Source organism: Protopterus annectens, chromosome 4.part0 (genome assembly GCF_019279795.1).
Source record: "Protopterus annectens isolate FY-2018-M chromosome 4.part0, PAN1.0, whole genome shotgun sequence".
NCBI lineage: Eukaryota > Metazoa > Chordata > Ceratodontiformes > Protopteridae > Protopterus > Protopterus annectens.
In genome coordinates this window covers 903,684,696-903,709,627 of record NC_056733.1, presented here as the reverse complement: position 1 = coordinate 903,709,627, position 24,932 = coordinate 903,684,696, and the positions used below count along the sequence as shown (strand labels likewise).

At 46.0% G+C, this 24,932-nt stretch overlaps 1 protein-coding gene across 1 annotated transcript in view; it reads left to right on the top strand.

Annotated features, from left to right (window-relative positions):
• The window catches only part of DEPDC5 (DEP domain containing 5, GATOR1 subcomplex subunit), a 2,513,958-nt gene that overhangs the window by 1,380,678 nt on the left and 1,108,348 nt on the right, over positions 1 to 24,932 (top strand). The window lies entirely within an intron of this gene.

The window sequence follows — 24,932 nt, the reverse complement described above, 5'->3', positions numbered from 1 at the left end:
CGGCTTTCCTGAAAATATTGGAGAACATGAAGATCTCTCCGAACACCATTATATTGGGCGACTTCAACTACCCAAACAGACTGGGAGCATTACTCAAGCCCCAGCACCTTAGCCCAAAGGATCCTGGAATTTATAAACTCAAATGCTATGGAACAACTAGTCACCACTCCCACAAGAGGGGAAAACATACTAGACCTTATAATTACCAACATGGGAACTCTATGCTCCATACCAGAAGTATATCCCTCATTGGTAAGATCAGACCATAAATTAATTTCACTGGATATCCACATCCCAACCCCACCCCCAGCCCAGAAAACCACAGTGAAAAACTTCTCAAAAGCGAACTTCACACTTCTCAAATCCGAAGTGGAATCCTTCAAGGCTCCAGAGCCAGTGGAAACTACAGCCCAAACTGCAGAATCCTATATAAACGTATTCTATGGACATCTCCAGGAATGCATGGATCATGCTATCCCAAACAAAATCAAGACCCAATCATCCAAAGGCAGGCGTCCAGTCTGGTGGACCCCAGCCATAAATAAACTGTACAACAGAAGGAGGAAGCTACTACATGATAGAGCAAAATCCCTAAAAGGGAAGGCATCTCTGATCAGTACTAGCAAAACATTACGATCCCTCATAAAATCCTCCAAGGCCAGCTTCGAGAGAAAAATTGCACAGGACACTAAAGACAATCATAAGGCTTTTTTCAGTTATGTTAGTAACCTGGGATGCGACTCCCAAACTTGTTCTGAGTTGATTCTAAACGACAAAAAATACACTGAACCCACAGACATCGCAAATATCCTGGCAGACAGGTTCAATGCAAACTTCTCCATCCCCTCCCCCCCAAAAGAGCAAGTATCTATCCCGGCAGAGTGCAGCCTCCCAAACATCTCTGATGCTCAGGTGAAGGCCGCCCTCTCCAAAGCAAAAAACACTGCTTCCATGGGACCAGATGGTGTCCCGGGTTGTGTCCTACATGAACTCCAAGAAGAACTAATCCCTCAAGTAAAACTGCTGTACAATCTCAGCCTCACTACAGGATATGTGCCCAAAGAATGGTGTACAGCAACAGTGGTCCCACTCCAAAAAGGTGGCACCTCTGCGGACCCTGGAAACTATCGCCCCATAAGTCTGACTAGCCTAGTATGCAAGGCTATGGAGAGGATCATCATGGAACTCATAAACAAAGACATTGGGGACCTACAGACACTAGATCCTACCCAATTTGGCTTCGTCAAGGGCAGATCCTGCCTTTTGAACTTGGTCGACTTCTTCGAAACAGTCACCAAGGCCATAGATGAAGGGAAGGTAGTCCACACAGCCTGTCTCGACCTCGCAAAGGCATTTGACACAATACCCCACTCAGACGTCATAGATAAGCTATCCAGCCTAAATATAAACCCCTATGTCACAAGATGGGTCGCAAACTGGCTCAAAGACAGAACCCACAGAGTCAGAGTTGCTGGGGCCATGTCAGACTCGAAACCGGTCACAAGTGGTGCCCCACAAGGTTCTGTCCTGGGACCTCTCTTGTTCGGTATTTACTTTTCTGAGGTACAGGCCAACATGGGAGGACTATGGCTCACCAAGTTCGCAGATGACTGCAAACTGGGCGCCATAATTGACTCTCCAGCTGACACAAACATCCTTCAAAAAGGTCTCGTAGAGACGGATAACTGGTGCCAAAGCCATGGTCTAAAACTAAATGCCAAAAAGTGTATAGTCATACCCTTTGGCAAAAACAATGTCCCCACAAATTACCACATAGGTGGTAACCCATTAAGTACAGAAAAAGTAATTAGGGATCTGGGGACCCAAGTTGATAGCAATCTCTCTTTTGACAACCACATTGCCAAAGTGGTTAGAAAGACCTTCTACATAGCCCACCTCATCATGAAAGGATTCACATCTAGATCAAGAGAGGTAATCGTGCCCCTTTATTCATCCCGCATCAGGCCCATCATAGAATACAATGCCCCCTTTGGGATGTACCTTACCCGACACCTGCAGCAATTAGAAAGACCCCAAAAGTACCTCACCAGGAGGATCAAGGGACTCAAACAGATGCCATATGCTGCTCAGTTAAAAAAACTCCAGCTCTACTCAGTTGCATACCACCTACTTCGAGGTGATCTATGCCTGACATATAAAGCTATGTCCAACCCAGAATTAATGGACATGCTCCACCTCAGTAAATCTAAATCCCTTAGAGCAACGCGCTCGAGGGACTTGAACCTCAGCACAGAAATAAATAGAACATGCTGGAGGGACAGATTCATAACCCAGAGGCTCCCTTCGCTCTGGAATAGAATTCCAATTCATGTTAGGCAGAGCACCTCACTGACTCTCTTCAAGAAGAATCTTGATGAGTGGATGGGGGATCGTAGGTTTGTCCCAGGGATTACTTCCGTGTCACTATTAGACAGAGGCACAGTAAACTAAACTTTAAAAAGGGCACAGTATACTCAAATCAAGGGGTGGCATAAGCCAAACACAATCGGGCTAGGCTTATAAATGCCCCAGGGTAGATAGCCTAGTATGAACCTATGAACCTATAAACTCACTAAACTAGGTATAAATCCCTATGTCACAAGATGGGTTGCCAACTGGCTCACTGACAGAACCCACACTGTGAAAGTAGCAGGCTCCTAATCTGACTTCAGACCAGTGACAAGTGGAGTACCAGAGGGTTCGGTCCTGGGTCCTCTCCTGTTTGGTATCTACTTTTCTAAAGTACAGGCTAACACAGAAGGTCTTTGGCTAACGAAGTTCGCAGATGACTGCAAACTAGGAGCCATAATCAAAACTCCTAAAGATGTGGACATCCTACAAAAGGGCCTCACTGAGACAGATGCCTGGTGTTAAAGCCATGGCCTCAAGCTCAATGCCAAAAAGTGCATTGTCATCCCCTTTGGTAAAAACTCTGTACCCATGAGCTACCATATAGGTGGCAATCTACTTAACACCGAAAGTGTGATAAGAGACCTTGGGACACAGGTGGACAGTAGTCTCTCCTTTGATAATCACATCGCCGCAGTAGTCAGGAAATCATTGTACGTGGCACACCTCATCACAAAAGGTTTTTCATTCAGGAAAAAAGAGGTCATTGTTCCCCTGTACTCCTCACTCATTAGACCCATTATAGAGTACAACGCCCCTTTTGGTATGTACTTCACAAGACATCTGCAACAATTGGAAAGGCCACAGAAATACCTCACAAAGAGGATTACAGGCCTCAAACAGATGCCCTACGCAGACCATCTAAAAAAAAATTCTAGCTTTAGTCCGTCACATATCAGCTACTCAAAGGCGATCTCTGCCTAACATACAAAAATGTTGGACATGCACCACTTAAATCCCAATCCCTCCGAGCTACATGCCCTAGGGACCTAAACTTTGTCACCACAATAAACAGAACATGCTGGAGGGATAGATTCCTGTCCCAGAGACTTCCCATACTCTTCACCAAACTACCTATCTATATCAAACAAAGCTCCTCATTAGCACTCTTCAAGAAAAATCTTGATGATTGGATGTGAAATAGGAAATTCACCCCAGGAATCACCTCTGTGGCTCTGCTTCACAGGAGCACAGGAAAATAATTTTCTTGGGTGGCGAAAGCCAGGGTGCCTGTTTGACTAGGCTTATATAGGCCCTAGGGCCAATAGACTAGTACCTACCTATGAACTGCTTTGCAAGGCATGTAGCCATAATGTTCATAAAAAGTACATAATAATGATTTCAGATCACTATATGTCTGCATTGGGATAGGTGTAGTGGGTCATTGTTTGGATTTCAAATGACAGGATAATAACTAGACGTCCAGTAGAATCTAGTAGGCAAGATATGGTTAGCCAACAACAAAAATTATCCTTAAACTTCTGTGAATGCTAACAGTACACTTCTGAAGGGAGGCTTCCCAGGTCCGGAGACTTTCCACTGGCTAATTTAGTGAAAGCAAGTTCATCCTTATGCATCATTACAGGAGTAGTTAGTGCAGCAGCCTGTTTTAGGGATGTCAAGGTTATAGCAGCATCCTTGTGCATATTGACAGGAGCAGTCAGTACAGCAGCATGTTGTAGGGATTTCAAGGTTATATCAGCATCCTGGTGCATTATGACAGCAGCACTCAGTGCAGCAGCCTGTTGTAGGAATGTCAAGGTTATATCAGCATCCTTGTGCATCATGCCAGAGGCAATCAGCGCAGCACCCTGTTCTAGGGATGCCAAAGTTGTATCAGCATCCTTATGCATCATGACAGACGTAGTCAGTGCAGAAGCCTGTTCTAGGGATGTTAAGATTATATCAGCATCCTTGTGTATCATGACAGGAGCAGTCAGCGCAGCAGGTTGTTCTAGGGGTGTCAAAGTTATATCAGCATCCTTGTGCATTATGACAGGAGCAATCAGCACAGCACCCTGTTCTAGGGATGTCAAAGTTATATCAGCATCCCTGTGCATCATGACAGGAGCGGTCAGTGCACCACCATGTTCTAGGGATGTCAAGGTTATATCAGCATCCTTGTGCATCATGACAGGAGCAGTCAGTGCAGCAGCCTCTTCTAGGGATGTCAAGGTTATATCAGCTTCCTTGTGCATCATGACATGAGCAATCAGCGCATCAGCCTGTTTTAGGGATGTCAAGGTTATATCAGCATCCTTGTGCATCATGACAGGATCAGTCAGTGCAGCAGCCTGTTCTAGGGATGTCAAGATTATATCAGCATCCTTGTGCATCATGCCAGGAGAAGTCAGTCAGCAGCCTGTTCTAGGGATGTCAAGGTTATATCAGCATCCTTGTGCATCATGACAGGAGCAGTCAGTGCAGCAGCCTGTTCTAGGGGTGTCAGGGTTATATCAGCATGCTTGTGCATCATGACAGGAGCAATCACCGCAGCACCCTGTTCTAGGAATGTCATGGTTATATCAGCATCCTTGTGCATCATGACAGGAACAATCACCACAGCCGCCTGTTCTAGGGATGTCAAGGTTATATCAGCATCCTTGTGCATCATGCCAGGATCAATCAGCGCAGCACCTTGTTCTGGGGATGCCAAAGTTGTATCAGCATCCTTGTGCATCATGACAGACGTAGTCAGTGCAGAAGCCTGTTCTAGGGATGTTAAGATTATATCAGCATCCTTGTGCATCATGACAGGAGCAGTCAGCACAGCAGGTTGTTCTAGGGATGTCAAAGTTGTATCAGCATCCTCATGCATTGTGACAGGAGCAATCAGCACAGCACCCTGTTCTAGGGATGTCAAAGTTATATCAGCATCCCTGTGCATCATGACAGGAGCGGTCAGTGCACCACCCAATTCTAAGGATGTGAAGGTTACATCAGCATCCTTGGGCGTTATGCAGGAGCAGTCATCACAGTTTTAGAGATGTCAAGGTTATATCTGCATCCTTGTTCATCATGACAGGAGCAGTCAGTGCAGCAGCCTCTTCTGGGGATGTCAAGGTTATATCAGCATCCTTGTGCATCATGACAGGAGCAGTCAGTGCAGGAGTCTGTTCTAGGGATGTCAAGGTTATATCAGCATCCGTGTGCATCATGACAGGAGCAGTCAGTGCAGGAGTCTGTTCTAGGGATGTCAAGGTTATATCAGCATCCTTGTGCATCATGACAGGAGCAGTCAGTGCAGGAGTCTGTTCTAGGGATCTCAAAGTTATATCAGCATTTTTTACCATCATGACAGGAGCAGTCAGTCAGCACCCTGTTCTAGGGATGTCAAGGTTATATCAGCATTCTTGTGCATCATGACAGGAGCCATCAGTGCAGCAGCCTCTTCTAGGGATGTCAAGGTTATATCAGCATCCTTGTACATCATGACAGGAGCAGTCAGTCGGCAGCCTGTTCTATGGATGTCAAGGTTATAATCAGCATCACTGTGCATCATGACAGAAGCAGTCATCGGACTAGCCTGTTCTATGGATGTCAAGGTTATATCAGCATCCTTGTGCATCATGACAGGAGCAGTCAGTGTAGCAGCCTGTTCTAGGAATGTCAAGTTTATATCAGCATCCTTGTGCATCATGACAGGAGCAGTCAGTGCAGCAGCCTGTTCTAGGGATGTCAAGGTTATATCGGCATGCTTTTGCATCATGACAGAAGCAATCAGCGCAGTAGCCATTTCTAGGGATGTCAAGGTTAAATCAGCGTACTTGTGCATCATGACAGGATCAGTCAGTGCAGCAGCCTGTTCTAGGGATGTCAAGGTTAATCATCCTTGTCCATCATGACAGGAGCAGTCAGTCAGCAGCCTGTTCTAGGGATGTCAAGGTTATATCAGCATCCTTGTGCATCATGACAGAAGCAGTCAGTGCAGCAGCCTATTCTAGGGATGTCAAGGTTATATCGGCATCCCTGTGCATCATGACAGAAGCAATCAGCACAGCACCCTGTTCTAGGGATGTCAAGGGTATATCAGCATCCTTGTGCATCATGACAGGAGCAGTCAGTGCAGCAGACTTTTCTAGGGATGTCAAGGTTATATCAGCATCCTTGTGCATCATGACAGGATCAGTCGGTGCAGCAGCCTGTTCTAGGGATGTCAAGGTTGTATTAGCATCCTTGTGCATCATGACAGGAGCAGTCAGTCAGCAGCCTGTTCTAGGGATGTCAGGGTTATATCAGCATCCTTGTGCATCATGACAGGAGCAGTCAGCGGACCAGCCTGTTCTAGGGATGTCAAGGTTATATTAGCATTTTTGTGCATCATGACAGGTGCAGTCAGTGCAGCAGCCTTTTCTAGGGATGTCAAGTTTATATCAGCATCCTTGTGCATCATGACAGGAGCAGTCAGTGCAGCAGCCTGATGTTCTTCGTGTTTCATTGTTGCAGTCATTATGCTTGGGTTATCCTGCTGGCAGGCGACCCTCAGTCGGCCTGAATTCCAAAGTCTAGGTCCGGCGTCGGTTGCTGTCGCCTCTTCCCTGACGTCAGTGCACCAGGGGTATAAACGATGCAGCCAATGCCATTTTCCTCAGTCTTTCTTGCCGCGTGGTGCCCGAAGCATAAGCAGTTCGCAAGTGCCGGTCGGCCAACTCCTCTAAGATGTTCGTGTTCGAATTTCAGATCCGAAGTCTTCATTAAAAGCAAGTACCCCGAAACTTTTTTCTTGCTCCAGACCGATGTCAGAAACAGTTAATGATTGTATTTCTTGTGGGAAGCAAATGCATCATAAGGACTTTCATTCTTACTGTATTCCTTGCCTAGGTCCTGACCACTAGTTCTCGGTTTTGTGCTAGATTTAACCAACGCACTATTAAGCGTCAGTATGATTTTGCATTACACTATTTTGGCAGAAGATTTAATTATACGATGTTGGATAGCCATCCGACTACCGGAATTCACAAGAAACGCAAAGAAAAAGAAAAGGACAGGCATCTGAGGTCCAAAACCGACGACGAGGCTTCTTCTAAGCCAGTTGCCGATTTGCCGGCTCTCAGTGAGGCACCTTCGCAGCCCCTAACGCCCACTACTTTAGACCCGCAGGCCACTACCGACTCCCACGTGGAGTCGCCTAGGCCGCTAGAGGTTCAAGGTATTGGACCTTCGGAGACTATTCCCTCAGATGGGTCCGGAGCCGCTGAGCAGACATCGACTTCTCAGGGTGTTTTCAGACCAACTCAATTATACATTAAAACGACTTCAGCTTCAAAGGCAAATACTAAACCATCCTTAAAGACAAAGAAACAAGTACAGCAGCCTCATGGACAGGCCTCCATGCCCAAAAAACAGATGCTCAAAATGGCCAAAGACTTGATTACTTTGATCAGGGGTTCCCATCCCCCTCCTGATAAAAGGCCTAGGCAAGAGACGGAATATGAATCTTCTGATCAGGTTTCCATTTCATCTGATTCCTCTTCTGATCATGAATAATCTCTTCCTCCCTATGAGGATTCTGATGCTGAAGAATCTATCCCTTCAGCCTCTCCTCCTGAGGATTACTCTTTTGGGGAAACCTTGCATACCATGAGGGAGCATTTTCACTGGGAGAGCCAAGATTTTTCAGAATCTAAGAAAAGGCTCAGAGACTTCCTTTTACTACCACAACACAGGCCCCTAGCTATTCCACCTGTGTTAGACATTGTTGATGTATTTTCAGAGTCCAGTCTGACCCCTGGCTCCTTACCTCCAGCTCCTGTTCAGCCGGACGAGTACTATAGGGCTCCTGACTCTCATAAATTCCTTTTCAAAAACCCTGCTGCTGACCCAGAAACTATCTCTCAGGGTCCCAAAGGGGTCAAGGCTTCTGCTGCAAAAAACCCTACCCCCCTCTAACAGGGATTCTAGGGCATTGGACAGATGGGGAAAAAAGATTTACACTTCCGCTACCTTGGCTATAAGGGCTTTAAATTGTCAGTTTCATATGCTCAAATATCAGCAATATATTATGTCACTGCTTAAACAGAAAATGTTGACAAATTCTGAATGTGCAGAAAACAAAGAAATGCAGGATGTATTGCATGCAGCTGAACAAGTTGGAAAGCATACTTTGCAATGTGGTTTTAATTATTTGGAAGCCTCCTGCAGAGCTGCTGTTACGGGTTCTATCATCAGGAGGCATGCTTGGCTAAAGGAACAAAGTCTGCCTTATCATGTCAAAGCAAAATTATTAGATGCCCCATTACTTTTGTTTGGTGTTAAAGCAGAAGAGGTGTTAAAGAAAATGGAGGACAAAGCTAAATCTATGCAAACGGTTAAGGATTTTTTACAGGTTCAGCCTCCAAGATTTAGCAGACACTGGCCTACAAAGAATTGGTCCTTTCCAGTGTCAGACCATAAAGGGGCAGATATAGATGCCCAAGAGGCAGATCCCAGCCCCAAGGCTCATACAGGTCTAAACAATGGGGTGATTCTACCTCCAAAAGTGGAGAAGACAAATCACAGCCATACAGGAAACAGTCCCAATGACCTCCCCCTGCCTGCACCAAGCACTTATCTTCTGGCAGCACCTGTAGGGGGAAAACTAGCCTCTTTTTCTCAAAACTGGCACATAATAACCCAGGACAAATGGGTCCTAGACATAGTGTCACAGGGGTGCAAGTTTCACTTCCATACCCTGCCAAGGACAAACGGTTGTCCAGACCTGCCAAAACATCAATGGGCAGAGGCACAAAAGCAAGTCTCATCCCTCATGGACATGAGGGCCATTCAGCAAGTACCAGAGCAAGAGCAGGGACAAGGATTTTATTCAAGACTGTTCTTGGTGCCAAGAAAGGACAAGACCTGGGGACCAATATAGGACCTCTCTATTCTAAATACATTTCTGGATATACCAAAATTCAAAATGTTGACTCTACAGCAACTTCTGCCCATGCTGGGCAAGAAGGCTTGACTTGTGACTTTAGACCTAAAAGAGGCATACCTGCATGTCCCAATCAGACAAACATGCAGAAGATACCTCAGATTCAAAGCTGGTTCAATGCATTACCAATTCTCTGCACTACCCTTTGGCTTATCTACTGTGCCCAGGGTCTTCACAAAGTGCCTGGCACCAGTAATTGCATTCTGCAGGCAAAGAGGAATACAAATATATCCTTACTTGGACGACTGCCTCATTCAAGCAGAGAACAAGGACATTCTACTACAGCATCTGGCATTTGTAAAGAAATTTCTAACAGGCCTAGGGTACACAGTCAACGAAAAGAAATCAAAACTAGTACCCTCTCAAGAGATAATATTCCTGGGTACAAGCTTAAATACAGCTGCCCAGATGGCTTATCTCACGCCAGACAAACAAAGGCAACTGACTACCTGTTTCAACCTGTTGGCAACAAAGGCCCAGTTATCTACAAGAAAAATTCTGCAGGCTTTGGGCTTCATGACATCCTGCATTCTCCTAATTCCATATGCGAGACTGCATATGAAGAAACTTCAATGATACCTAAAAAGTGTTTGGACTCAACATTGCCACAGCCTGGAAACAATAATTACCCTCATTCCTTGCCTGCAACAGGAGTTTCATTGGTGGGTGAAGGCTTGTCACCAGAACAAGGGGCAGCCATTCACTTTACCCCCAGCCAGGCAGACATTAACAACGGATGCATCAGATTATGCCTGGGGGCCCACATGACAGGAGGATGTATTCAAGACACATGGTCCGCAAACCAAATGCATCTACATATCAACCAAAAAGAGATGCTAGCTGTTCAGAATGCCCTGACAGCCTTCAAGGACCTACTTCATCCGGGACAGCTACTGATAAAGACAGACAACACCACGGTCATGTGGTATATAAACAAGCAGGGAGGCACTCATTCTTACCCCCTTTGCAGACTAGCCATGACTTTGTGGGACACAGCATTGACTTACCAAGTACATCTGCAGGCACAATTCCTGCCAGGAAAGATAAGTACTCTGGCAGACTAACTAAGCAGAAAACCTCATAGATCCCCACGAGTGGAAATTGGATCCACAAGTCTTCAGCATGATAACAAGGAAATGGGGATGCCCGGATATAGATCTATTTGCCTCTCCTCACAACTACCAACTAAAAAGATTCTGCACAAGGACTTATCACAGACAAGCATGGAAAGCGGACGCCCTATATTTCAGCTGGAAAAGCTTAGCAGTATATGCCTTCCCTCCACTGCCTCTCCTCCCCAAGGTACTCCTAAAGGTCAGACAAGAGAAGCCAAAGATGATACTGATTGCCCCAGACTGGCCCCGCCAGCACTGGTATCCAATCCTAAGGAACTTATCTCAATGCCCGGCTTGGACCTTGCCTCAAATACCTCATCTACTATCCCAACAAAACAATCAGATCCTGCACAGCCAACTAAAGACCTTAAATCTGGCAGCATGGCGGATAATGTAGTGATACAAAATGCACCTCTCCCTAAAGCTGTAATGGATGTCATTCTGGAGGCCAGACGGCCTAGTACCAGAAAATCGTACGCTGGAAAATGGAAGAGATTCTGTGCTTGGAACCAGGCACAAGGAATTGACACAGCTGTACCAAATATTCCTCAGATTTTGCAATACTTAACTGAGATGCTGGACAAAGGCCTATCCTTTTCATCAATTAAAATTCATGCCTCTGCCATTTCGGCTCATTGCAATACAGAGCCACCAATCTTTTCTCATACCTTGTTAAGGCAGTACCTCAGAGGAGCCAAAAACTTAAGGCCTTCAAGGAGATCAAAAATACCAGAATGGGACCTCAATTATGTTTTGGAAAAACTCACCCTGCCTCCTTTTGAGCCAGCCGCTACAGCTGATATAAAGTTTTTATCTTGGAAAACAGCTCTGCTCCTAGCAATAACCTCTGCAAGACGAGTCTCAGAGCTGCAGGCACTCATGGCTGTGGAACCTTTTATCATTTTTTATCCAGACAGGGTTTCTCTGAGGACAAACCCGACATTTATGCCTAAGGTAGTGTCCAGTATGGCCCTTAACCAAACTATTCATCTGCCTACTTTTTATCCAAACGCACAGAATAAGGGGGAGATAATTCTGCATTCTTTGGACATACACAGACAGCTACACTTCTACTTGAACAGAACCAAAGCTTTCAGAAAGACAGAGCAACTACTAGTGGCATATGCTGCAGGATCACAAGGAAAGGCTATTTCAAAGTGGATAGGCCACTGCATTTGTTTATTCTATTCACAACATGGCAAGCCAGTGCCTAAGGGCATTAGGCCACATTCTACCAGAGCAGCAGCCACTTCAGCAGCCTTCCTCAGGGGAGCACCAACCAAAGACATTTTAGAGGCTGCTACCTGGAGTTCAGTGCACACCTTTACAAAGCACTATCATTTACCACTCTACTCTAAATCCAGGACAGGCTTTGCCACTGCAGTTCTGCAGGGCCTCATAGCCGCTCGTAATGCTATTTAGCTCCAGCCTCCTAACCATAGCTTTGGGATTCAACCCAAGTGTAATGACTGCAACAGTGAAACACGAAGAACATAGTACAGTTGTGTACACTTACCATAAATGTAGATGTTCGAGTGTATTCACTGTTGCAGTCCAGGTTACCCTCCCTCCATCCCCCTATCTTTGCTGCAACTTATCTGCACTTCTCTAATCTATACAGTCTATGGTGTATTTGCTTGTAGATGAAGCTGTTATATATTTTGGTGCATGCATGTTCTATTGGCATATTTTTAGCCTACCCTTTTGGGGGCGCCTGACATCTGGGGCAAGAAAAACTGAGGAAAATGGCGTCGGCTGCATCTTTTATACCCCTGGCACACTGACATCAGGGAAGAGGCGACAGCAACCGACGCCAGACCTAAACTTTGGAATTCAGGCCGACTGAGGGTAGCCTGCCAGCAGGACAACCCAAGTGTAATGACTGCAACAGTGAATACACTCGAACATCTACATTTATGGTAAGTGTACACGACTGTACTTTCTAGGGATGTCAAGGTTATATCAGGTTATACAAGGTTATATTGACAGAAGCAATCAGCGCAGCACCCTGTTCTAGGGATGTCAAGGTTATATCAGCATCCTTCTGCATCATGATGGGAGCAGTCAGCGCAGCAGCCTGTTCTAGGGATGTCAAGATTATATCAGCATCCTTGTGCATCATAACAGGAGAGCAGTCAGTCAGTAGCCTGTTGTAGGGATGTCAAGGGTATGTCAGCATCCTTGTGCATCATGACAGGATCAGTCAGTGCAGCAGCCTGTTCTACGGATGTCAAGGTTATGTCAGCATCCTTGTGCATCATGACAGGAGCAGTCAGAGCAGCAGCCTGTTCTAGGGATGTCAAGGTTATATCAGCATCCTTGTGCATCATGACAGCAGCAGTCAACGCAGCACCCTTTTTTAGGGATGTCAAGGTTATATCATCATCCTATTGCATCATGACAGGAGCAATCAGCGCAGCACCCTGTTCTAGGGATGTCAAGGTTATATCAGCATCCTTGTGCATCATAACAGGTGCAGTCAGTGCAGGAGCCTGTTTTAGGGATGTCAAGGTTATATCAGCATCCTTTAGCATCATGACAGGAGCAGTCAGTCAACAGCCTGTTCTCGAGATGTCAAGGTTATATCAGCATCCTTGTACATCATGACAGGGGCAGTCAGTGCAGCAGCTTCTTCTAGGGATGTCAAGGTTATATCAGGATCCTTGTGCATCATGACAGGAGCAATCTTATCATTGCCCTGTTCTAGGGATGTGAAGGTTATGTCAGCATCCTCGTGCATCATGACAGGAGCAGTCAGTGCAGCAGCCTGTTGTAGGGATGTCAAGGTTATATCAGCATCCTTGTGCATCGTTACAGGAGCAGTCAGTGCAGCAGCTTGTTCTAGGTATGTCAAGGTTATATCAGCATCCTTGTGCATCATGGCAGGAGCACTCAGAAGAGCAGTCTGTCCCTGGGATGTCAAGTTTATATCAGCATCCTTGTGCATCATGACAGGAGCACTCAGAAGAGCAGCCTGTTCTAGGGATGTCAAGGTTATATCAGCATCCTTGTGCATCATGACAGGAGTAATCTGCCCAGCAGCCTGTTCTAGGGATGCCAAGGTTATATCAGCATCTTTGTGCATCATGACAGGTGTGATCAGCGCAGCAGGCTGTTGTAGGGATGTTTAAGTTATATCGGCATCCTTGTGCATCATGACAGGCACAATCAGTGCAGCAGCCTGTTCTAGGAATTTCAAGGTTATATCAGCGTCCTTGTGCATCATGACAGGAGCAGTCAGTCAGCAGCCTGTTGTAGGGATGTCAAGGTTATATCAGCTTCCTTGTGCATCATGACAGGAGCAATCAGTGTAGCGCCCTGTTCTAGGGATGTCAAGGTTATATCAGCATCCTTGGACATCATGACAGGAGCAATCAGTGCAGCAGACTGTTTTAGGGATGTCATGGTTATGTCAGCATCCTTGTGTATCATGACAGGAGCAGTCAGCACAGCAGCCTGTTCTAGGGATGTCAAGGTTATATTGGCATCCTTGTGCATCATGACAGGAACAGTCAGTACAGCAGCCTGTTCTAGGGATATCAGAGTTATATTGGCATCCTTGTGCATCATGACAGGAGCGATCAGCGCAGCAGCCTGTTCTGGAGATGTCAAGGTTATATCAGCATCCTTGTGCATCATGACAGGAACAGTCAGTGCAGCAGCCTCTTCTTGGGATGTCAAGGGTATATCTGCATCCTTGTGCATCATGACAGGAACAGTCAGTGCAGCATCCTGTTCTAGGGATGTCAAGGTCTTATCAGCATCCTTGTGCATCATGACAGGAGCAGTCAGCGCAGCAGCCTGTTCCAGCGATGTCATGGTTATATCAGCATCCTTGTTTACCACGACAGGAGTAGTCAGTGCAGCATCCTTTTCTCGGTATGTCAAGGTTATGTCAGCATTCTGGTGCATCATGACAGGAGCAGTCAATGCAGTATCCTTTTCTGGGTATGTCAAGGTTATATCAGCATAGTTGTGCATCATGAGAGATGCAGTCAGTGCAGCAGCCTGTTCTAGGGATGTCAAGGTTATATCAGCATCCTTGTGCATCATTACAGGAGCAGTCAGTCAGCAGCCTGTTCTAGGGATGTCAGGGTTATATCCGTATCCTTGTGCATTATGACAGAAGCAATCAGTGCAGCAGCCTGTTCTAGAGATGTTGAGGTTATATCAGCATCCTTGTGCATCGTGACAGGAGCAGACAGTGCAGCAGCCTGTTCTACGGATGTCAGGGTTATATCAGCATCCTTGTGCATCATGACAGGAGCAGTCAGAAGAGCAGACTGTTATTTACTTATTTTTATTTATTTTATTTTCCATTTGTTAACTGGGAAAGTCCGACTTGGAACAAAGCCAATTTTCAGCGGAGTCCCGAGTTGAAAGGCTCCAGATGCTTGTCTTTTTAACGTGGGAGGAAACCGGAACACCCGGAGGAAACCCACACAAACGCAGGAAGGACATGCAGACTCCACATAGAAGGCACCCTAGCCGAGAATTGAACCGGAGAACCTCTTGCTGTGAGGCAACAACGCTACCTCCGCACCACTGTGCCGGCTGCCTTTTCTAGGGATGTCAAGGTTATATCAGCATCCTTGTGCATCATGACAGGAGCAGTCAGCACAGCAGCCTTTTCTACAGATGCCAAGGTTATGCCAGCATCCTTGTGCATCATGACAGGAGCAGTCAGTGCAGCAGCCTGTTGTAGGGATGTCAAGGTTATATCAGCATCCTTGTGCATCATGACAGGAGCAGTCAGTGCAGCAACCTGTTCTATGGATGTCAAGGTTATATCAGCATGCTTGTGCATCATGACAGGAGCAGTCAGTAGCCTGTTGTAGGAATGTCAAGGTTATATCAGCATCCTTGCGCATCATGACAGGAGCAGTCAGTGCAGCAGTCTGTTCTGGGGATGTCAAGGTTATATCAGGATCCTTGTGCATCATGCGCAGAGCAAGTCAGTACAGCATCCTGTTCTAGGGAGGTCAAGGTTATGTCACTACCCTTGTGCATCATGACAAGTGCATTCAATGCAGCAGCCTGTGCTGGGGATGTCAAGGTTATAACAGCATCCCTGTGCATCATGACAGGAGCGTCAGTGCAGCAGCCTGTTCTAGGGATGTCAAGGTTATATCAGCATCCTTATGCATCGTGACGGGCGCAGTCAGCGCAGCACCCTGTTCTAGGGATGTCAAGGTTATATCAGCATCCTTGTGCATCATGACAGGAGCAGGCAGTGCAGCAGTCTGTTCTAGGGATGTCAAGGTTATATCAGCATCCTTGTGCATCATGACAGGAGCAGTCAGTGCAGCAGCCTGTTCTAGGGATGTCAAGGTTATATCAGCATCCTTGTGCATTGTGACAGGCGCAGTCAGCGCAGCACCCTGTTCTAGTGATGTCAAGGTTATGTCAGCATCTGTGTGCATCATGACAGTAGCAGTCAGTGCAGCAGCCTGTTCTAGAGATGTCAAGGTTATATCAGCATCCTTGTGCAGCATGACAGGAGCAGTCTGTGCAGCAGTCTGATCTAGGGATGTCAAGGTTATGTTATCATCCGTGTACATCATGACAGGAGCAGTCAGTCAGCAGCCTGTTCTAGGGATGTCAAGGTTATATCAGGATCCTTGTGCATCATGAGAGGAGCAGTCAGCACAGCAGCCTATTCTCGGGATGTCAAGGTTATGTCAGCATCTCTGTGCATCATGACAGGAGCAGTCAGTTGAGCAGGCTGGGCTAAGAATGTCAAGGCTGTATCAGCATCCTTGGTCATCATGACAGGAGCTGTCTGTGCAGCAGTCTGATCTAGGGATGTCAAGGTTATATCAGCATCATTGTGCGTCATGACAGGAGCAGTCAGTGCAGCAGTCTGTTCTAGGGATGTCAAGGTTATATCAGCATCCTTATGCATCATGACAGGAGCAGTCAGTGCAGCAGCCTGTTCTAGGGATGTCAAGGTTATATCACCATCCTTGTGCATCATGACAGGCGCAGTCAGCGCAGCACCTTGTTCTAGTGATGTCGAGGTTATGTCAGCATCCTTGTGCATCATGACAGATAGGAGCGATCAGCGCAGTGGCCTGTTCTAGGGATGTCAGAGTTATATCAGCATCCTTGTGCATCATGACAGGAGCAGTCAGTGCAGCACCTTGTTCTAGTGATGTCGAGGTTATGTCAGCATCCTTGTTCATCATGGCAGATAGGAGCGATCAGCGCAGTGGCCTGTTCTAGGGATGTCAAAGTTATATCAGCATCCTTGTGCATTATGACAGGTGCAGTCAGCGCAGCACCTTGTTCTAGTGATGTCGAGGTTATGTCAGCATCCTTGTGCATCATGACAGATAGGAGCGATCAGCGCAGTGGCCTGTTCTAGGTATGCCAAAGTTATATCAGCATCCTTGTGCATCATGACATGTTCATTCAGTGCAGCAGCCTGTTCTAGGGATGTCAAGGTGATATCAGCATCGTTGTGCAGCATGACACGGAGCAGTCAGTGCTGCAGACCGTTTCTTAATGAAACCGGGAATGTCAAGGTTATATAACCATCCTTGTGCTGTATTTCTCATCTCTTCCTGTGAAATATCATTGACATTCAACTTGGAAACGTACTTATGAAAAGCCTCCAAAATTTCCTGTGATGTGGACATAAGTCTCTGGGACATCAAATTCTTTTACATGAGTGATCAAACTGTCAGGAACCTGACATCTTAACCTCAGAGCTAAAAAAAATTATGTAGACGTGACTTTATCAAATGTTTAAGTCTCAAAGCCTCTGTTCATTCAAACTGTATTAAACCATCTAACAACTTTTCCAGCTCAAATCCTTGACCGTAACTTTAGTTATTCTCTCGGTGGTAAGATAAGATCTGCCCTGGAAGTATTTAAGTTTGGGAAGTTTTCCCCCAGTGGCCACTATTTAACCCTTTAATATTTCAATAAGTTGAATTTTAAAATCATCTTATCGATCTCATAAACCTGCCAAAAAATGACTAATAGACCAGCCCAATTTGTTCTAGAAGTCCATTACCATCTTAAAAACATGTTCTGCTATGCAATAAAAAAATTTGTTCAAATTCTAATGCTTCTCATAGAGTACTCTGGCTCATCTAAAAGTTAGTTATAACAGGGAATGGTCAGCCAAAATGTAGGGATCTGATGTCGGTTTAATTTTTCCTCACTGATGCATCTTAGGATCCGATTTGGCTGCTTCACAACACTTAAGATCTGAGCTTCGCACTTCTCCCTCATCCATGATGCCTCACATTTTCTCTTACTTCTCAGATCTCGTTTGCCATCATCCAGCACAGATGTGATTCCATTGTCTCGAGTGCAGATAAGTGATTCCTCCGTTTTTGCCAGTCTTTATTCAACTTTATTGAACTTTGCTGAACTTCTTCCTGAGTTTCTTTCCTATCTTCTCGAAACCTCCCCTCCTAAATAGTTTTCACGTGTGTTAGGGTTTCACCCCTCTCCCCTCTACACTCTCTCTATTATTCTAACTGTTGGTCATTCTTTCTCATTTTCCACCTTTCTGTAGTATATATAAAAAAATAAAAAACTTTCCTGGTATCTTTATTTATTTTGCTTCTGTTATTTGGTAGCTGCCCTTTGCTGAGAGTATTTGTGGGTGTGGTAAACCTGTGTGTAAGTGATATGGCTGAGAAACCAACAGGATTCAAAAGATGCACCTCTTGTGGACAGGATTCCAAATTCAGATGCCCACAAGAGGTGTGTCTACTGTCTCTGGCCTGGGCACCTAGAGGCTGAGTGTTATATTTGCATGGCCTTTAATCCCAGTGCCTGATCAGTCTGAAGTAACAAGTTAATTTTGAGAGGTCTTCTACTGGCTTCTGGGACTCAAACCTCGGTGAAACCTATGACTTCTAAGGAGTTGAAGAAGCTTTAACCCCTCAGTATCCCTGGGGACGATGTCTTCTGTCCCAGAAGAGACACAACTGTTGTCAGATCTGACTGCTTCAGGTCCGGTCGATATCCATTCTGTATCAGATCTAGAGGTTCCTTCGATCTTACAGAACCTTGATCTACTGTGAAAGTTCCTCTGATCCGAAACTTATTGAGTCCTAAGACTTAGGGTCTAAGCACCCATTCAGATCAGTCAGACACCATTAGGATCCGAACTTCCCCTTCTCTGAGCTAATCCTCATCAGATCGAAAGCCTTTGGTTCAGAGGTCTAAGAGCTATACACAGATTCGGAGCAAGTCACCATCCCTGGCTCTGACTGCTCGGACCTTTTCATTCCCCTGCAAAGTCTACTCATTGCTCAGCCTCCTCTAGATCATTTTGACTTTCCCATTCAGATATGGACAGGGTGATGTGGGGTGTCATCAAAGCTCATATTCATTTGGGGATTCTGCCATCTCCATCCCATAGTGTATCCATGAGAGTTCCAACTGCTTTATTAGTCTCCTCTTCCAATCCGACCATCAGCTTCTGAAACCCAGAATCCAGCTTATCCAAGAAGGCCGTCGGAGCCGAGGATATATCTTTCCTCAACTCTGTCAATTTCCCAGACCAACTCTGCACCGATGCTGTTGGAACAGCCCGGTTCCTGGACTTGAGTCATTGATGTCAACTCCGTGGGGTTGATCTCTGCTCTAGCTTTGTCTCATCTATCTCTTCCCCTTGGGTCTTCTGCCCAGGACAGGTCAGCTCCAGAGCTATCTGGAGGTGCCAGTTCCAAGGTGGCTTCTACCTTATCTCCTTTGGCGGCTTCGGCTCCTGGGGGGGGGGGTTCCCCAGGTTTGTCTGCTTTTCAGGTGGCAGAGAGGACTTTCCCCAGAGCTTGAGATGCTTCTCCTCATCTCCAGGATCCTACTTAATCACCTTCTGATCTGAGCTTTGGCCCATTCATCCTGCTTGAAGTCAGCCCCTCCAGGAGAGCCTTCAGGCCTTTCCCTGCATGGTCTTCCCCATTCCTCCGATTCCTCTCCCAAGCATCCTATGGGGGAGGTTCATTGGAAGAACCAGTGCAATAGGAAGCATTTGGACTCCCCTTTGGAATCCTTGACCGAAAACACCGATTTCTATGAGGGAGAAGGGTCTGCCTGATATCTACCATATGACATCTCTTTTGGAGATATTTTAGAAATCCTGAAGCAAAAGGATGGATGGTCGTCCCAACCCCCTTCTTCTGAGGAGTCGTTTTTTCTGGAGGCCTTGGGATGGGTCCATGTATGTCCTGGGTGAGCACTGGCAGACGACCCAGGCATGGAAGGAGCCAGATGCTGTGGAGCCCATACCCAAATGCGCAGGTAAGTACCTCAGCCCACCTACCGACCACTTACATTGGAGCAAAGGTATTCCCATTGATGCCATTTTTGTGTCAGCAGCCACCAAGAAGGAGTCTTGAGCATTGGACAGACACGGGAAACCCGTTTATGCCTCAGCTAATTTGACATTGAGAACATTGAATTACTTGGTACATTTCACGTGTCTACAGACGAACCTGGTTAAAGAACTTGCCAAGTCTCTCTGGCTCAATGAGGCTAATCAATAAGGCTGCAGAGGGAACCTGTCGAGCAGCAGGAACAGGCATAGCCCATAGCAGACATGCCTGGATGAGGCTTTGCGGGTTTGCAGAACCCTTTAAGATATCCTTCATCAATGCCCCTTTTGTCGGTTCTTCCCTTTTTGGACCATCAATCAAAGAAACTCTTACCTGCAGCGAGCAGGAGGGAAAGTCCTTTTCTGCTTTAAGGATCGAATTTTCTCCCCCCAAAGGACCTTTTCAAGAATCCAATAAAGGTGTGGGATTGGAAATCTCAAGATCCTTTCCTGTATTCCGAAGAAGATTCCTCTTCCAGAGGCAGAGGAGGAGGATTTAATGGCAGATGGCACCCTTGAGACAGAAGGCGCCCTTAGGATCAGGGCTTCAGTAAACCCTTCTCTGACAGGCCGTACAGCAGTCCTGAGGTGTTGCCTGACTGTCCTACTCTTGAGGCAGTCAGGGGCAGATTGTCATAGCACCTAGATGCCTTGTCAAACTTAAATGACAGCTGGTTGCTAAACATAATTTCCACAAGTTGCTATGTTCCCTTTTCCCTTCCACCTCCAAGCCCCAGGGGAGTCTCCCTGATGTGCCACACAATCAGAAGGAGAATGCTATTCAGGAGGTTCATACTCTTCTAGAAAAAGAGTCATCCAAAGGGTCCTGACCAAACAACAAGGATGCTGAACCTAGTCATGCTTCTTTTTTGTGTTAAAAAAGACAAGGACCTGAGAAGGATCCTACATCTGAGCAATCTGAACCTATTTGTCAAGAAGTCATTTGCAGTTCCAGCTGGGAGACCATCATTACCAATTCAGAACACTGCCCTTTGAACTCACTACCCTACCCCTCCCCCATACTCCTATTACCACTAGCAAGGTTCTTCATGTGAGTACTGCAGTGGAGTCTAGGTGTTCATTGGTCCATCCTGTACCATCCACTATCTGTTCCTATCAGACTAATCCCAGTTTGCAAGTGTCACCTCCAATGGTAGATGCTCTCAAACGACCTGTACCTGCACAGGCCCTTATCTCTTCCCCCTTTGATAGCCACGGTGATCCTGTTGGGGTTGTGGGGGGCATTAGGAAAGGAAGATTGGTCTAAGGCACATGGTCCACAACAAAGAACAAGTTGCATATCATCGTCCTAGAGATGAGAGCAGTCCTTTTGACATTGCAAGCCTTTCATGGCTGTCTCCCTTTGGGAACATTAGCATTTCATATTGACACCATGTCAGTAGTCTGGGGGGAACCCGTTCATACCCCTTGTGCAGAGAGGCCATGAGTGTGTGGGAATGGAGGAATCACTTCAAGCCACTTGCAATGCACACCAATGTACTGGAGGACAGACAAAGCAGATCTATCTTGAGTCCGCCCGAGTGGTCCCTGAACCAATCTGTAGTAAACCAGATATTCATCCAATGGGGCCAACCTTGCTGCAATCTCTTTGCCTCTCTCCTGAACAACTGCATCTAGTACTTTGCATTGATTCCCCCAAGCAGGGAGTCACCAAGGGATGCTGTCATCCATGTTGGCCTCCGGGTCTCCTCTATGCTTACCCTCTGATTCTGAAAGTCTTACAGAAAGCCATCAGGTTGAAGAGCACTCTTATCCTCATCGCCCCCTTATGTCCTTGTCAAGTATGGTTCCCCTTCTTACAGTCTCACATCAGATATCCTCCACGTATACTGGATCCCAGGCAGGATCTAATTTTCCATCTGTTAGAATATCAACATCCCAGTCTCAGATCCCTGCATTTAACAGTATAGTTTCTCCACTTCCAATGATTCTAAGTTAATCCAGGCTAGCTTCCCTGGTCTGAGAGATTATTCTGGATTCCCAGAAGCCTTCCACAAAAAGGTTTATAATAGCAAGTGGAAGAGATTCTCAGTTTGGGCATTAAAACAGTATTGATCCCTTTTCAGCTATTTTTTCAATTATACCTCTGTTCCTAAGTTAGATTTTTTAAGATGGTGCATGTTTCTCCACCATAAAGTTACAACTGGCAGCAATTGAAATTTTCATGTGGGGAAAGATTCTACTTCTTCATCCTCTTATTTTCAACATTCAGACTATGTAAGGCATTTATGAAAGGGTTTTTCCTGCTTAAGTCTCCAATAAAATATCTTTCCCCTCCTTTGGACCTCACCATTGTACTTCAAGGCCTTACTCAGAGTCACTTTGAACCTGCTGACTCCTGCAACTTGAAATTTCTATCTTGGAAAACCATTTTTCTCATGGCCATTACTTCAGCCAGAAAAATAGGGTCACTTTAAGAACAAATTCTACATTTATGCCTAAAGTTACCACGGAATCAAATATTAACCAGTCCATTCATCTACCAGTCTTTTTCGGCAGTCATTCTAACAAGGGCCAGTATATGTTAAATTTGCTTGATGTTCATAGACAGGTGTGTTTCTACCTATACAGCACAAAGAAACATAGAAAGTTTGAACAACTATATCCTTTTTACCTAATCGATTAGGCCAGGCAGTGTCCAAGATCACACTGCCAAAATGGATTACTGATTGTATTTCTCCTGTCTATTCCTTGAGAGGCATGCAGCTACCCCATCCCCCAAAAGCTCATTCTACTAGGTCAGTGTCCACCTCATCTGCCTTTTCAGCTAGAACCTCTGTTGATGAGACTTGTGCAGCAGCAACTTGGTCAAAGTCACATACATTTGTTTTACATTATAAATTGGATATTGTCTCCAGGAACAGAACATCCTTTGGCTCTGTGGTGCTCAGGCATATCCTTCCATGAGGCCCACCCAGGATTTACGTAGCTGGGGACTCAGACCTGTCAGTGAGGAAGAATGAAATGGACAACATCAGAGTTAGAAGATGTTCTTCGTGTTTCTCTATTGCAGTCATCACATTTGGGTTATCCCTGCCAGGGTAGCCCTCAGCCGGCTCGAATACCAGAGGCTTAGTATTTCTGCGTTAGTTGCTGTCACTTCAGTACTGACGTCAAGTCGTCAGTAGTATAAAATAAGCCAATGCCATTACATCAGTCTTTCTTGCCATGGAGCCCGAAGCAGAAGCAGTTCGCATGAGTGCCGGTCAGCCACTACCCGAGTTTCGTCTACCGAATTCAAGCTGAAGTCTTCTAAAGCTAAGTACCCCATTGGGGATCCTTTTTTCTTGCACTAACTGATGTCAGAAAAAGTCAAAAATTGTCTTGCCTATGTGGAAAGCAAATACCACTCACTTGTTTAGGCCCAGATCATGACGTCCCCTGCTGTTGCATCTGTGCTTTGTTCAACGCCAGCACTATCCGTCGTCGGGCCCTTATTGTAGCTAGATATTTTCACTCGCAGTCCTCGAACTCCGATATGGCTTTGTTAAGCCATCCAACAGCAGATCTTCTGAAAAAGCATAAAGATAAAGACAGAGACAGACCACACAGGTCCAAATCTATCGACAACGCTCCCGTTAAGTTAGTCGTCAGTTCTCCGGTCCTCAGTGAGGTGCTTTTGCAGCACCTGATGCCAGCTTTTGTGGATTCGCAGGCCGCTACTAAGACTGTTTCAGAGTCCGGTATGCTGCATGACTCTTCGACTAAGGATCCTGTGGTCATCTCTGCCTTGAATGGGTCTGGAGCCGCTGAACAAGCACCGGCTTCCGAGGAAGTCCTTTGCACTACCAATTCTCGACACAAACCGACGACTTCTTTCGCGTCTACCATTCTTTCGAAAATGACTGAATTTCTTAGGCTCAGGGTACGAACCACTCCACAGAAACTGACGACCCAATCTCAGACACCTGCTTCCTTGCCTCAGACCCAAATGCTTAAAATGGCGGAAGACCTTATCATGCTGATCAGTAGAAGCCAAGCTACCCGCTCCAAAAGGAAAAGAGATCTGTCCCCTGTAGTTTTGTCTGAACAAGAGTCAGATGACTGATGCGTCTGAATATGAAGACATGCAACCCCTCTCTACTTATGAGGATTCTGATGCAGAGGATTCCATTCCTTCAGCCTCTCCCACAGAGGATTTTTCCTTTGGGGAAACCCTTCATACCTTAAGGGAGCATTTCCAGTGAGAAAGTCAGGACTACCCTCAGTCTAAAAAGAGACACAGGGAATTCTTAGTTCTTCCACAGCACAGACCCTTGGCCTTCCCCCCAGTCCTGGATGTTGTGGAAGATATTTTCCTGGAATCCATCTTGACTCCTGACACCCTCCCTCCTGCACCCAGAAAACCACACCGGTACTGCAAAGTCCCTGACTCAGACACATTTCTTTTTAAAAGTCCTAGTGCTGACCCTGAGGTCATTTCACAAGGCCCTAAAGGGATTAAAGCAACCACTGCAAAGAATCTCTCCCCCTCAGACAGGGATTCCCAAGCACTAGACAGGTGGGGTAAAAAAGTATACACCTCAGCTACTGTTGCTATCAGGGCACTAAATTGTCAGTTCCATATGCTAAAATTTCAGCACATACAGTGGAACTCCTCAAACAAAAAATTAAAGTTACCGGATCTGTCATTAGAAGGCATGCATGGCTTAATGAACAGCCCTTGCCAGACCATGTCACATCTAATTTGTTGGATCCCCCCTTGCACAAAGATAACTTTTTTGGCACTAAGCTAGAAGAGGTCTTAAAAAAGATGGAAGAAAAAGCAAACTCTATGCAGACAGTTAAGGGTTTTTTACAGCTCTGACCTCCCAGGTTCAGCAGGCATTGTCCCACCAAGCACTGGTCCTTTCCTGCTCCCACTAAGCCAGTTCAGGCCAGACCCCAGGGAACCGGACCCCACCGACAGCAGCCACAGGGAATGCAGAGATCCCACAGTGGACTGCCTCCACTTCAAAACCAGGGAGTTCTAAGCCAGCCCCTTATGATAAGAACTCACAGTGACTCACCTACCCCTCCCTCTGCCCACCTTCACTTACTGCTAGGAGGAAAATTCTCCTTTCACGCAAGCACCTGGGCCACTATTACCAACGACCGCTAGGTTCTCTTCATAGTATCCCAGGGATGCAAA